This window comes from Nerophis ophidion, linkage group LG15 (genome assembly GCF_033978795.1).
Source record: "Nerophis ophidion isolate RoL-2023_Sa linkage group LG15, RoL_Noph_v1.0, whole genome shotgun sequence".
In the NCBI taxonomy this organism is placed as follows: Eukaryota; Metazoa; Chordata; class Actinopteri; order Syngnathiformes; family Syngnathidae; genus Nerophis; species Nerophis ophidion.
The window spans coordinates 13,811,869-13,827,806 of record NC_084625.1 but is presented as its reverse complement, the minus strand read 5'-3'; the positions used below and the strand labels follow the sequence as shown (position 1 = coordinate 13,827,806).

The window sequence follows — 15,938 nt, the reverse complement described above, 5'->3', positions numbered from 1 at the left end:
GTTTACAGATGTCTTCCTTATCTTTCTTCAGTTTTAAAAGTCTGTCCGTCTCGATGGAGAACTTCCTTTAGTACCTCCTGCTTTGATTGAAAGTCCAGTTTAGAAAACTGTTTTATTTTAGATATCTAATCCTCCATGTTAAAAGTGCAAGTGAGAGGAAAAAATAAATGATCGCCGCTTTCTCTTGCTGCTTGTTGTCTCTTTTTCTGCAGCCGAGTAGTCGCAAGAAGGATCACTAGCGCCCTCTACCACCAGAAGGCGGGAGTCATTTAATGACTCATATTTGACACACGCAGCTACGGTATATTAATAAAACATAGCTGCTTGCTGTTTTTTTTAGTATATTCAATAGCTTGGACCTTAAATCCTAATGAATAGCTCTTAATCGTCTTCCCTTTATGCGATTTCAAATGATTGAAATCAGCCTCCTCCATTTTAAATATGATGACAGGTGAAGTGTCACTCGTGACGTGACGAGTTTGACCCGATGGAAATTCTAGGCATATGCTAATTATTTCGCGAAACGAGTTTGACCCGGCGGAAATTTTAGACATGCGCTAATAAAACTAATATTTTGCGAGACGAGTTTGACCCGGCATTAATCCTGAGCCAGTGGTAATGCTAAGCATGCGCTAATTATTTTGCGAAACGGCAGTAATTCTAGGCAGGTGCATACTATATACCCGGCGACAATTCCAGGAAATACGGTAACACATTTTTACCTGCACATTGTATCTCGTCTCCGCATCTTGAGGTCAAAACGACCGCGAACATGCGGCACCGCAACTTTCTGACAAAGTTATAGTTAAAGTAAAGGTTAAAGTACCACTGATAGTCTCACACATACACTAGGTGTGGTGAAATTACCCTCTGCGTTTTACCCGTCCCCTTGGTCCACCCCTTGGGAGGTGGGGGGAGCATTGAGCAGCAGCGGTGACCGCGCTCGGGAATAATTTTTGGTGATTCAACCCCCAATTCCAACCCTTGATGGTGAGTGCCAAGCAGGAAGGTCGTGGGTCCCATTTTTATAGTCTTTGGTATCACTCGGCCTACCGATCTCACTTTAACCAATAGGCCACGACTAAGACGGCGGAAGCGAGATTCTTACCAGGAACCAACCAATTGCCGGATGGCCGCTCCACCACCTTAACCAGCACTGCTGCCACAACTCCCAACTTTTTCCACTTCTGATACCGTAATTTCAGCCTTGAGTATCAATCAATCTATCAATGTCTATTTATACAGCCCTAAATCACAAGTGTCTCAAAGGGCTGCACAAGCCACAACAACATCCTCAGTTCAGAGCTCACATAACGGCAAGGAAAGACTCAAAACCCAGTGGGATGTCTATGAGCGTCTATGAGAAACCTTGGAGGGGACTGTAGATGTGGATGACCCCCCACCCCCACCCCCCAACCGTCCTCCGAGGGGAGACCGGATGCATTGGACGTCGAGTGGGTCTAGCATAATATTGTGAGAGTCCAGTCCATAGTGGATCCAACATAATAGTGAGAGTCTAGTCCATTGTGGATCTAACATAATAGTGAGAGTCCAGTCCATAGTGGATCTAACATAATAGTTAAAGACCAGTCCATAGTGGATCTAACATAATAGTGAGAGTCCAGTCCATAGTGGATCCAACATAATAGTGGGAGTCCAGTCCATAGTGGATCCAACATAATAATGAGAGTCCAGTCCATAGTGGATCAAACATAATTGTGAGAGTCCAGTCCATAGTGGATCCAACATAATAGTAAGAATCCAGTCCATAGTGGATCTAACATAATAGTGTGAGTCCAGTCCATAGTGGATCCAACATAATAGTGATAGTCCAGTCCATAGTGGATCCAACATAATAGTGAGAGTCCAGTCCATAGTGGATCAAACATAATTGTGAGAGTCCAGTCCATAGTGGATCCAACATAATAGTAAGAATCCAGTCCATAGTGAATCTAACATAATAGTGAGAGTCCAGTCCATAGTGGATCCAACATAATAGTCATAGTCCAGTCCATTGTGGATCTAAAATAATAGTGAGAGTCCAGTCCATAGTGGATCCAACATAATAGTAAGAGTCCAGTCTATAGTGGATCTAACATAATAGTGAGAGTCCAGTCCATAGTGGATCCAACATAATAGTAAGAGTCCAGTCCATAGTGGATCCAACATAATAGTAAGAGTCCAGTCAAGAGTTGATCTAACATGATAGTGAGAGTCCAGTCCATAGTGGATCCAAAATAATAGTGAAAGTCCAGTACATAGTGGATCTAACATAATAGTGAGAGTCCAGTCCATAGTGGATCCAACATAATAGTGAGAGTCCAGTCCACAGTGGATCTAACATAATAGTGAGAGTCCAGTCCATAGTAAATCTAACATATTAGTTAGAGTCCAGTCCATAGTGGATCCAACATAATAGTGAGAGTCCAGTCCATAGTGGATCTAACATAATAGTGAGAGTCCAGTCCATAGTGGATCCAACATAATAGTGAGAGTCCAGTCCATAGTGGATCCAACATAATAGTGAGAGTCCAGTCCATAGTGGATCCAACATAATAGTGAGAGTCCAGTCCATAGTGGATCCAACATAATAGTGAGAGTCCAGTCCATAGTGGATCCAACATAATAGTGAGAGTCCAGTCCATAGTGGATCCAACATAATAGTGAGAGTCCAGTCCATAGTGGATCCAACATAATAGTGAGAGTCCAGTCCGTGGTGGATCCAACATAATAGTGAGAGTCCAGTCCGTGGTGGATCCAACATAATAGTAAGAGTCCAGTCCATAGTGGATCTAAAATAATAGTGAGAGTCCAGTCCATAGTGGATCTAACATAATAGTGAGAGTCCAGTCCATAGTGGATCTAACATAATAGTGATAGTCCAGTCCATAGTGGATCTAACATATTAGTGAGAGTCCAGTCTATAGTTGATCCAACATAATAGTGAGAGTCCAGTCCATAGTGGATCTAACATAATAGTGGGAGTCCAGTCCATAGTGGATCCAACATAATAGTGATAGTCCAGTCCATAGTGGATCTAACATAATAGTGATAGTCCAGTCCATAGTGGATGTAACATAATAGTGAGTCCAGTCCATAGTTGATCCAACATAATAGAGTCCAGTCCATAGTGGATCCAACATAAGAGTGAGAGTCCAGTCCATAGTGGATCTAACATAATAGTGATAGTCCAGTCCACAGTGGATCCAACATAATAGTGAGAGTCCAGTCCATAGTGGATCCAACATAATAGTGAGAGTCCAGTCCATAGTGGATCCAACATAATAGTGAGAGTCCAGTCCATAGTGGATCCAACATAATAGTAAGAGTCCAGTCAAGAGTGGATCTAACATGATAGTGAGAGTCCAGTCCATAGTGGATCCAAAATAATAGTGAAAGTCCAGTACATAGTGGATCTAACATAATAGTGAGAGTCCAGTCCATAGTGGATCCAACATAATAGTGAGAGTCCAGTCCACAGTGGATCTAACATAATAGTGAGAGTCCAGTCCATAGTAAATCTAACATATTAGTTAGAGTCCAGTCCATAGTGGATCCAACATAATAGTGAGAGTCCAGTCCATAGTGGATCTAACATAATAGTGAGAGTCCAGTCCATAGTGGATCCAACATAATAGTGAGAGTCCAGTCCATAGTGGATCCAACATAATAGTGAGAGTCCAGTCCGTGGTGGATCCAACATAATAGTAAGAGTCCAGTCCATAGTGGATCTAAAATAATAGTGAGAGTCCAGTCCATAGTGGATCTAACATAATAGTGAGAGTCCAGTCCATAGTGGATCTAAAATAATAGTGAGAGTCCAGTCCATAGTGGATCTAACATAATAGTGATAGTCCAGTCCATAGTGGATCTAACATAATAGTGATAGTCCAGTCCATAGTGGATCTAACATTTTAGTGAGAGTCCAGTCCATAGTGGATCCAACATAATAGTGATAGTCCAGTCCATAGTGGATCCAACATAATAGTGATAGTCCAGTCCATAGTGGATGTAACATAATAGTGAGTCCAGTCCATAGTTGATCCAACATAATAGAGTCCAGTCCATAGTGGATCCAACATAAGAGTGAGAGTCCAGTCCATAGTGGATCTAACATAATAGTGATAGTCCAGTCCATAGTGGATGTAACATAATAGTGAGTCCAGTCCATAGTTGATCCAACATAATAGAGTCCAGTCCATAGTGGATCCAACATAAGAGTGAGAGTCCAGTCCATAGTGGATCTAACATAATAGTGATAGTCCAGTCCATAGTGGATCTAACATAATAGTGAGAGTCCAGTCCATAGTGGATCCAACATAATAGTGAGAGTCCAGTCCATAGTGGATCCAACATAATAGTGAGAGTCCAGTCCATAGTGGATCCAACATAATAGTGAGTGTCCAGTCCATAGTGGTTCTAACATAATAGTGAGAGTCCAGTCCATAGTTGATCCGACATAATAGAGTCCAGTCCATAGTGGATCCAACATAAGAGTGAGAGTCCAGTCCATAGTGGATCCAACATAATCGTGAGAATCCAGTCCATAGTGGATCCAACATAATAGTAAGAGTCCAGTCAAGAGTGGATCTAACATAATAGTGAGAGTCCAGTCCATAGTGGATCTAACATAATAGTGAGAGTCCAGTCCATAGTGGATCCAACATAATAGTGAGAGTCCAGTCCATAGTTGATCTAACATAACAGTGAGAGTCCAGTCCATAGTGGATCTAATATAATAGTGATAGTCCAGTCCATAGTGAATCTAACATAATAGTGATAGTCCAGTCCATAGTGGATCTAACATAATAGTGATAGTCCAGTCCATAGTGGATCTAACATAATAGTGATAGTCCAGTCCATAGTGGATGTAACATAATAGTGAGTCCAGTCCATAGTTGATCCAACATAATAGAGTCCAGTCCATAGTGGATCCAACATAAGAGTGAGAGTCCAGTCCATAGTGGATCTAACATAATAGTGATAGTCCGGTCCACAGTGGATCTAACATAATAGTGAGAGTCCAGTCCATAGTGGATCCAACATAATAGTGAGAGTCCAGTCCATAGTGGATCCAACATAATAGTGAGAGTCCAGTCCATAGTGGATCCAACATAATAGTGAGAGTCCAGTCCATAGTGGTTCTAACATAATAGTGAGAGTCCAGTCCATAGTGGATCCAACATAAGAGTGAGAGTCCAGTCCATAGTGGATCCAACATAATCGTGAGAATCCAGTCCATAGTGGATCCAACATAATAGTAAGAGTCCAGTCAAGAGTGGATCTAACATAATAGTGAGAGTCCAGTCCATAGTGGATCTAACATAATAGTGAGAGTCCAGTCCATAGTGGATCCAACATAATAGTGAGAGTCCAGTCCATAGTTGATCTAACATAATAGTGAGAGTCCAGTCCATAGTGAATCCAACATAAAAGTGATAGTCCAGTCCATAGTGGATCCAACACAAGAGTGAGAGTCCAGCCTTTGACTGATATTTTTTTACTCTTCCCCCCCTTTCTCAATGTCACCTTTTTCCCACCTTTTTTAAGGAGCGCCATAAAAATGGCTGATCCGTTGGCGGTCCCGTCTTCTCTCCCTGTACCGTGTGTCTGCTCTTAGTGTCTGCTCTTATTCTTATGTGTCTTGTGCATGTTAAGAATTAACAATAAGTCATCTTGATTTTGACTTGTATATATTATTTATTTGGGGGTAACAAATCTGTTGTGTTAATTTTGAGAAGATTTAGACTGAGCATGAGGGAAGGAGTTTCCCCAGAACACATCAGCTTTTTGGTAAATAACTGCTGTCGGAATTCCGAGCGTTCCTTACTTGTAATCAGGTTTATGATCCAAGAAGTCTCTCTCAGCTATCATTTAGCTGGGAGAAAATGACTCCATCTGTTGACTCGTGACGGATAAGATTTAAAAAGCTGAAGAAGCCGCGTTGGGCTGCCATTGATCAATTATTCATAATCAGTATGGTTTTTGATTGATTGATTGATTGATTGATTGATTGATTGATTGAAACTTGTATTAGTAGATTGCACAGTACAGTACATATTCCTTACAATTGACCACTAAATTTGAACTTGTTTAAGTCGGGGTCCACGTAAACAAATTCAATGGTCCTTGTCAGCATGCATTATGGTCAAATTCCGTTACATTTCTCTCCAAAATATTGTTATCAACACAGTTTGTGTGGCCAAATGTCCTGTTTTTATGTAAAATATTATGATTATTCTAAACAAAACATGTGTGTGGAGACAAGTTATGTTTTTAAACTAACTTCCGCCATGTATCCAGTGCGTGTTTATGGAGATGAGACAACTTAATGGCCGACTTCAAACACATAAAGTCACAACTCAGCAGAAACCCGAGGCCCCCACAATTTCCAAATATGAGGTTGGGGAAAAAAAAACAAAAAACAGGTGTACTTTCATTACACCTGACCTACTGTATTTTTCTGACTTAAAAGAGCAATCAAAATCCTTTCTTTTTCTCAAAATCGACAGTGTGCCTAATGTACGGAATTGCTCTGGTCGTGCTTACTGACCTCGAAGCTGTTTTATTTGGTTCATGGTGTAATAAGTGCGACCAGCAGATGGCAGTCATACATAAGAGGAACGTGTAGACTACAATACGTTGGCAGTAAATCAATCAATCAATCAATCAATGTTTATTTATATAGCCCCAAATCACAAATGTCTCAAAGGACTGCACAAATCATTACGACTACAACATCCTCGGAAGAACCCACAAAAGGGCAAGGAAAACTCACACCCAGTGGGCAGGGAGAATTCACATCCAGTGGGACGCCAGTGACAATGCTGACTATGAGAAACCTTGGAGAGGACCTCAGATGTGGGCAACCCCCCCCCCCCTCCCCCCCTCTCTAGGGGACCGAAAGCAATGGATATCGAGCGGGTCTAACAGGATACTGTGAAAGTTCAATCCATAGTGGCTCCAACACAGCCGCGAGAGTTCAGTTCAAGCGGACCCAAGACAGCAGCGAGAGTCCCGTCCACAGGAAACCATCCCAAGCGGAGGCGGATCAGCAGCGTAGAGATGTCCCCAACCGATACAGGCGAGCGGTCCATCCTGGGTCCCGACGAGCGGTCCATCCTGGGTCTCGACTCTGGACAGCCAGTACTTCATCCATGGTCATCGGACCGGACCCCCTCCACAAGGGAGGGGGGGACATAGGAGAAAGAAAAGAAGCGGCAGATCAACTGGTCTAAAAAGGAGGTATATTTAAAGGCTAGAGTATACGGATGAGTTTTAAGGTGAGACTTAAATGCTTCTACTGAGGTAGCATCTCGAACTGTTACCGGAAGGGCGTTCCAGAGTACTGGAGCCCGAACGGAAAACAACACCAAAACTTGAAATGTTCCATTGAGAGTAAAGAACATTACACACGGCGCTCAAAAATCTATCAAATTTTTTTTTAGTATGACTTCGGTAAGCTATGAAGCCGCACCGCTTGATGGATTGTCGACGCATTAAACAGACGAGTATTATTATGGTGCGTGTATAAGAAATGATTGGCATGTACTAATTTATATACAGTATGTATATATATATATATATATATATATATATATATATATATATATATATATATATATATATCTCAGTGTTCCTTAACCATAGGGCCGCCCGCCAAAAAATGTTTTTGAGTCGTGGTCCGTATGGGCTGCAGAGGTACTTGGTTGTAATACACGTTTCCACCACTTGTGGCAGTAATGGCAAATTCAAACAAACCAAAGAAGTCAGTTTCTAAAGAGCCAAAAATATGACTAAAGCGATGAAGCTGTGTTTTCATTTGCACTTTCATGGTATTAAAAGTTTACATAAGAAACACCAAATATTTAGTTAGAACTGTTTTATGATAGATCTGGGTAATTATAAGTACATTTATATTTCATCATTTTTGCAGAACATTTGATTGGCATTTATTTTTGTAATCAGCCTGACCTAAGCCTTGATATTATGTGTGATTAGCTCATGCTTTCATATTATTTGACAAGGTTAATTCTGTTGTACTAAGTAGGTTGGGCTGCAGATGTACTCAGTTGTCATAACAAAATGAAACAAACCTAAAAAGTCCGCAGCTAAAGCCAGGGAAGTTTTTTTAAGCGCAAAAAATATGACTAAAGTGGTGAAGCTGTATTTTCATATGCATTTTAATGGTATTGTTTTTTTAAGGAACAGGCTTTGTGATGAGGTGTTGACTTGTCCAGGGTGTGCGCCGCCTTCCGCCTAAATGCAGCTGGGATAGGCTCCAGCACCCCCTGCGACGCTGAGAGAAAGCGGTAGAAAATGGATGAATGAATGGATGGATACTATTATGTATTATTAATTTAGTTTTGTTACAACTGTGTAAATGTAAATAAATGCATATTTAATCAGTTTTTCATTTAATTTGCAGAACATTTGATTAGTATTTATTTTTCTAATCCTGTCCGAGCCTTGATAATATTTGCGATTAAGACATGCTTTCATATCATTTAAACAATTTGTTTCCTGTTAAACTGCAAGTAAATTAAATATAATTAATGAATATCATTCAAATCAAGGCAAGATTAGCAATTCATGTTAATATTTAAGTGGGCCCCGGACCCCTTCTGTAGTGGAAAAATGGGGCTCCAAGGTCACAAAGGTTAACTCCTGATATATATATATATACTGTCAATTATTTGTAGTTTTTTTGGCTGTTTTTTCAGAGAGCTGTGATGTTTTACTCGTTACAGAAAAATGAAACGTATGATTCATTTTGTCACCCGACTCTCATGGTTCGCCCGCCTTCCGCACAAAATTGTGAGTCAACAATCCCCCATTAAACTGTCAAACCAAATGGCGACTCCACTAGAATGACTGGAGCTATGTGTGAAAATAGATTAAACTCCCCACTCTTGTTCCCAAAAAGTTTCATTTTTTTGACATGAATGTGTTTCCTGTAGAAACTAGACATCTTTATTTCCAGACTGACAATACAAAATCAATGCTGTGCTTTTACTTGCAGGTTGAATTCTGTAGGGAAGGGATTCACTTGAGCCCCATTCCTAGGTGGACTTTGTTTGAGAGGAGGAGAGGGGAGGTTAGTCATTTTTGCAATGCAGTCTGCTGAAAATGATTGAAAGCGCCAAAGCAACAGATTTTGTGGTCAAAGTTGGAATTGATACAAACCACATTTTAAGATATTCAACACTCTGCTACTGTATAGCGCGAAAATAGATAGTGACACCCCCCCCCCCTCCTCCCTGCCAATTTGTCACGTTTCATGTGTCAGGTAAACGGTGACCATATGAAACCCCTTCCTACACTGTAGTGATTTTTTTTTTTAATCCAGCAGACAGTGGATGACTATTTTGAAACACTGATACAGTACTAGTGCAGTGTCGATACAGCTAGTGAGTGTGCCATACACTCACTGAGGCATCATTTTTACCCTTCATTACAGAAGTATTGTTACTCTCCTGCTATATATTTTTTTTTTGTGGCGTGCAGATCGATACCGAAATATTATCACCGCCGATATCAGATCTTGTTGCTCTAATATGGATTCTCAAATCAGGTGATCGATATTTTTGATACTTTAGGTATTTGAGATAATGTGTATCAAAAAAGTAACTAAACGTTTGTCATTGTCTAATGGTTCTTTTCATAACATGTTCATTATTTTTGCGTTGACATGTTCATGTGACTAAATTGTGAAAACTTGTTATTCTATTAGTATTTCTTATTAATTCATGTATGCTTTTAAGTAATTTCCTTTTGCTACGGTTTGAAACACAATTTCTGTTGCACTGTAAAATTGTGTCCTGTTTTTTCCTGTTGTACAAGCTCGGCTATTTTGTTATTCCCGACACTACCTCCATATACTTCGGTTTGAAGTAAATATATACTGATGAATGAAAAAAGACTTGTCAGACCACAAAACACTTTTCCACTTTGCATCAGTTCATCTTAGATGATCTCGGGCGCCAGAGAAGCCGGCGGCATTTCTGGATGTTGTTGATAAATGGCTTCAACTTGCACTTACTGATGCAGCGACAAAGTGTGTTTAGTGACAGTGGTTTTCTGAAGTGTACCTGACCCCATGTGGTGATATCCTTCACTGATTGATGTCGGGTTTTTGATACAGTGCCGCCTGAAGGGGTGAAGGTCATTCAGTGTTGGTTTCCGGCCATGATTTCTCCAGATTCTCTGAGCCTTTTGATGATATTATGGACCGTAGATGTTGAAATCCCTAAATTTCTTGCGATTGGACTTTGAGAAACGTTGTTCTTAAACTGTTTGATTATTTGCTCACGCAGTTGTGGACAAAGGGGTGTACCTCGCCCCATCCTTTCTGGTGAAAGACTGAGCATTTTTTGGCAATCATGGCACCCACCTGTTCCCAATTAGCCTGCGCACCTGTGGGAAGTTCCAAATAAGTGAGCCTTCCTCAACTTTATCCGTATTTATTGCCACCTTTCCCAACTTCTTTGTTACATGTTGCTGGCATCAAATTTTAAAGTTAATGATTATTTGCAACAAAAAATATATATATGTTTATCAGTTTGAACATCAAATATGTTGTCTTTGTAGCATATTCAACTGAATATGGGTTGAAAAGGATTTGCAAATCATTGTATTGCGTTTATATTTACATCCAACACAATTTCCCAACTCATATGGAAACGGGGTTTGTAATTATAGAACTGGCATCCATTCTTATTAAAAAAGTATTGATTTTGAATCAAGAATCGACCCCCAAGGATGGAATCAAATCAAGCGGTGCCCAAAGATTCACATCCCCGGTAATCATTGTTCACGATGCTATGCTTCCTAACTATTGACTACATTTTAGGTGTGATTTGAGTTCTCCAGTTGCAATAAAAAAAAAAAAAAAGCAGCCTGAAAACAATCAATACTGTTGCTGACATTTTCTCAGCTTTGATGATATGTTGTAAATGGCAAAGAAGAAGAAGAAAAAAAAAAATAGCTCACAGTTTTCGACGATAAAGTCCGACTGCAAGCTCGGAGAGGCGAATATTCCCGTGATGGATGCGAGGCGGTCCGGCTCTCGCTCTCCTCCTGCAGGACAGGCGAGAACACGTGTTTTTTTTTTTTTTTTTTTTGGGGGCTGTTTAATTAAAAACCCCGGGCCGCGTGTTGCATGATTAATTACCCGGCGGCCCCGCGGTTGTCCACAAACATTGACAGCGCGGCGCTTGTATGCCACGGACTCGACCGACGCCATTCATCACCTCCCCAACGTAAGGTCAAGCTCAAAGCTACATTGTGCGCCGTAATTACACGTCCCCCGGATTGTTCCGCCGTGTTCCTTCATCACCTGTGATTTTGACAAATACATTTGTGTCCGTTGTTTCGTGTTTGGAGGGTTGATTAGTGTTCCCGGTGGGACCGTGCTATTCAATCTGCGGCCCGGGGACCAAACCCGGGCCTGGGAACGACACCATCGAGGCCCTCCAGTTCAGGTCAAAACTTTTGAAGCAAACATTTTTTTTTTGCAAGTTCCTAAAACCATGAGTGCTCCTGTTCTGTAGAGCATACTTGCCAACCCTCTCCGGGAGACTCCCGAAATTCAGCGCCTCTCCAGAAAATCTCCCGAAATTCAGGTGGAGCTGGAGGCCACGCCCCCTCCAGCTCCATGCAGACCCGAGTGACGTGTCGACAGCCTGTTTTCACGTCCGCTTTCCCACAATATAAACAGAGTGCCTGCCCAATGACGTTATAACTGTAGAATGATCGAGGGCGAGTTTTTGGTTTCTTATGTGGGTTTATTGTTAGGAAGTCTCATTAATGTCCTCCCAGCGTGGCAACAACACACAACAACAGCAGTCACGGTTTTGTCTACCCTAAAACAGTTTGTCTGCCGTAACGAGCAATGTTGTGACACTCTTAAACAGGACAGTATTGCCATCTACTGTGCATGCATGTGTGGCAATAACATCTAAGGCAGGGTTAGGGAACCTATGGCTCTAGAGCCAGATGTGGCTCTTTTGATGACTGCACCTGGCTCTCAGATAAATCTTAGCTGACATTGCTTAACATGGTAAGTAATGAATAATTCCGCTGGTAATCAAAAATAACGTTCAAAATATAAAACATTCTCATGTATTTGAATCCATCCATCCAGTTTCTACTGCACCTGTACAAGAAGTCGCATTAATGGTAAGAAGTATTTTATTTATGGCTCGTTAACTTCAGAATAACAATGTTATTAAAAAGAATAACAGACTTATTTTACTCTATAAATGTTGGTCTTACTTAAAAAATGCACGCATTTAGTTGTATTCAGTCTTGAAAAAAATATTATATGGCTCTCACGGAAATACCTTTTCAAATATTTGGCTTGTATGGCTCTCCTAGCCAAAAAGGTTCCCGACCCCTGATCTACGGCTTTTAGAGCAGTGGTTCTCAACCTTTTTTCCGAGATGTACCCCCTGTGAACATTTTTTTAAATAAAGTACCCCCTAATCAGAGCAAAGCATTTTTGGTTGAAAAAAAAAAGATAAAGAAGTAAAATATAGCACTATGTCATCATTTTCTGATTTATCAAATTGTATAACAGTGCAAAATATTTCTCATTTGTAGTGGTCTTTCTTGAACTATTTGGAAAAAAAGGATATAAAAATAAAAATAAAAAGATGTTTCAATTATAAATGAAGATTTCTACACATACTGCAATGAGGTGGTGACTTGTCCAGGATGTAGCCCGCCTTCCGCCCGACCCCAAAGGGAATAAGCAGTAGGAAATGGATGGATGGATAGCTGTAAATATACTCCTCCCCTCTTAACCACGCCCCCAACAATGCCCCGCCCCCCAACCACGCCCCTCGCCCAACCCCCGACTACGAGCTGTCCTGGATGAACTGAAATGATTTTCTCCTATCATTTTGGAACTTGCAAGCGTACTACTTCGTCTTACTCGTCGTCGCCATGTCTCTTCTTCGTTCTTCTGCTTCGTATCTGTTATGTTTTTGGACATTACTACTTGCCGTAGTTTTGAAGCAATGCATGATGGGAATAACACACGCTGAGAAATAGCTCCTTCCCTGCCTACTTTATGGGTTATAAATAAACCTTTGGATAATGGAGACATATATAATAGTCTCTTTTTCAGGTGAGAGAGGATGTTAAATGCAGTGCCTTTAAGGCATGCCTCCAATAATTTTGTCCGGGTGGAAACCAGGAGAAATTTGGGAGAATGGTTGCCCTGGGAGATTTTTGGGAGGGGCACTGAAATTCGGGAGTCTCCCGGGACAATAGAGAGGGTTGGCAAATATGATCGGGAGGGATGCAGGTCCGAAGCAAAGAAAGCCCGACTGTAGATTATTTTCGAAGGAAGTAATGAGGAAATGTGAACTGTCAAGCTGGTGGCTATGTATTGTGATTCGCAAGTATCAAATAGCTAACATTAGCATTAGCATTTGGATTTGAGTATCGAAAGTCACTCGCTCGTTTAGCAAGAACAAAGCCAAGGCAGTATCTGTCTGAGATTCCTCATCTTTGAGCTCTGCGGGTAAGCTCCGTTTTTTAAATTTCTTGCCTCCTCGGACAAAACTTTTCATTTCTTTGGTTGTTTTGGAGCAGTAATTACACGAAGGCGTTGTTCTTATTTTTGTTTTTGGGGCGTCATGTAGGCGTTTGCATCGACTTCTGTCTTTTTAATGAATTGGAAAACGTGACGAATGCTGTAAAGCAAGTCAGCCGTTTTGCTTTTTTTTGTGTGAAAAACGATACAGACTCCCTGAGGTCATGACAGAGGTGTCGTTCAACTAGTTGTAAGTCCACATATCGTCCCAAAAGTTATGAAAATCTTTTATGAATGAAGTTACTTCCCACTAATGTTGATCCATGACTATACTTTTATCCTTTAAGCTCAGTTTTTTTCATGTGTTGTTTCCTCGGACAAAACTTTTCGTTTCTTTGGTTGTTTTGGTGCACAACTTGCATGAAGGCATTTTTATTTTCGTTTTTTGGCGACACAGGCATTTGCATCGACGGGGAAAGGTGTAGTGAGGTATGCCGCTAAGCAAGTCAGCACTTTTGTGTTTTTTTTTTGTGTGGCACGGTTCCTGTGAAAGCGTTACAGACCCCCTCAGGCCACGACAGAGGCGTTGTTTAACTAGTTGTAAAGTTGACGTATCGTCCGCCCTGAGACTGGAAGGTCTTGAGTTCAAACCCCGGCCGAGTCATACCAAAGACTATAAAAGTGGAACCCTGCTTGGCACTCAGCATCAAGGGTTGGAATTGGGGGTTAAATCACCAAAATGATTCCAGAGCGCGGCCACCGCTGCTGCTCACTGCTCCCCTCACCTCCCAGGGAGTGAACATGGGAATGGGGTCAAATGCAGACGATAATCTCACACTACCTAGTGTGTGTGTGACTATGGTTGCGACTTTATTTTTCGTAATGTGATTTATTTAGTTATACAAGATGCAGTCCATAGTTATACTACTAGTGCCGTTCCTCAAGGCTCCGTCTTAGGTCCTCTCTTTTTCATCATTTTGGCTACTCAGCTAAAACTGGTGAGACTCACATTTTGGCAGCAGATTTAAAAAAATACCGGAGTGCTGTCATATAGAGCAGGGGTCGGCTCTTTAGTTCCGCCCTAGTGGCTCTCTGGAGCTTTTTCAAAAATATATGAAAAATGGAAAAAGATGAGTGGGAAAAAACATACCTTTTGATGTAATATGGTTTCTGTAGGAGGAAAAACATGACACAAACCTCCATATTTGTTATAAAGCACACTGTTTGTATTAAACATGCATCACTGATTTGGATATTTGGCAAGCGCCGTTTTGTCCTACTAATTTTGACGATCCTTGAACTCACCCTCGTTTGTTTACATGTATAACTTTCTGCGACTTTCTAAGACGTGTTTTATGCCACTTATTTTGCTGTCTCATTTTGTCCACCAAACTTTTAAGGTTATGCATGAATGCACAAAGGTGAGTTTTATTGATGTTATTGACTTGTGTAGAGTGGTCACTGCAAGCTAATCGATGCTAACATGCTATTTAGGCTAGCTATATGTACATATTGCATCATCATGCCTCATTTGTTGGTATGATTGAGCTCATATAGTTTCCTTTAAGTCCTCATAATTCAATTTATATCTCATGACACACTATCTGTATGTAATACGGCTTTTATTTTTTTTGCGTTTTCAGAAATATTAAATAAATAAATAAATGGGTTGTACTTGTATAGCGCTTTTCTACCTTCAAGGTACTCAAAGCGCTTTGACACTACTTCCACATTTACCCATTCACACACACATTCACACACTGATGGAGGGAGCTGCCATGCAAGGCGCCAACCAGCCCCCATCAGGAGCGAGGGTGAAGTGTCTTGCTCAGGACACAACGGACGTGACGAGGTTGGTACTAGGTGGGATTTGAACCAGGGCCCCTCGGGGTGCGCACGGCCACTCTCCCACTGCGCCACGCCGTCCCAATATTGTTTCTGTATTTTTGGTCCAATATGGCTCTTTCAACATTTTAATAATAGAGGATCTTTGACTATCTTTTTTCTTGCAGAACATCCTTAAAAACAGCTGAGCGCTCCTGTAACTCTGACAAAATGGACCATAACCAAATATCCACTGTAGAGGACACCGGTTCCCTGGAATATACAAAAAAATATAATAAAAAATTGAATCCAATCCAAACCAATCCACTTTATTTATATAGCACATTTTAACAACAATAACGTTTCCAAAGTGCTGCACAGCCATGTTAAAAAACCATATTTTAAAAAAAAAACAATATTATGCTCCACCAATGACTGAATAAAACAAAAAATAAATAAAAATAAAAACAATATAAAAACAAATATGATTAAAAACTATTTTAAAGGGTAAGGTTAAAAGGTTTTGCACACTTGAGTTAAACTACCCTGCGTCATCCGGGACTCGAACGTG

The 15,938-nt window shown here is 40.8% G+C and overlaps 1 long non-coding RNA gene across 1 annotated transcript in view; it reads left to right on the top strand.

Moving 5' to 3' along the window:
• The window catches only part of LOC133569298 (uncharacterized), a 151,022-nt gene extending 135,344 nt beyond the window's left edge, over positions 1–15,678 (top strand). Inside the window, exon 3 of the long non-coding RNA XR_009809790.1 lies at positions 15,556–15,678. This is a non-coding gene — a long non-coding RNA (uncharacterized LOC133569298). The remainder of the gene's footprint in view (positions 1–15,555) is intronic.
• Positions 15,679–15,938: the final 260 nt, after the last annotated feature.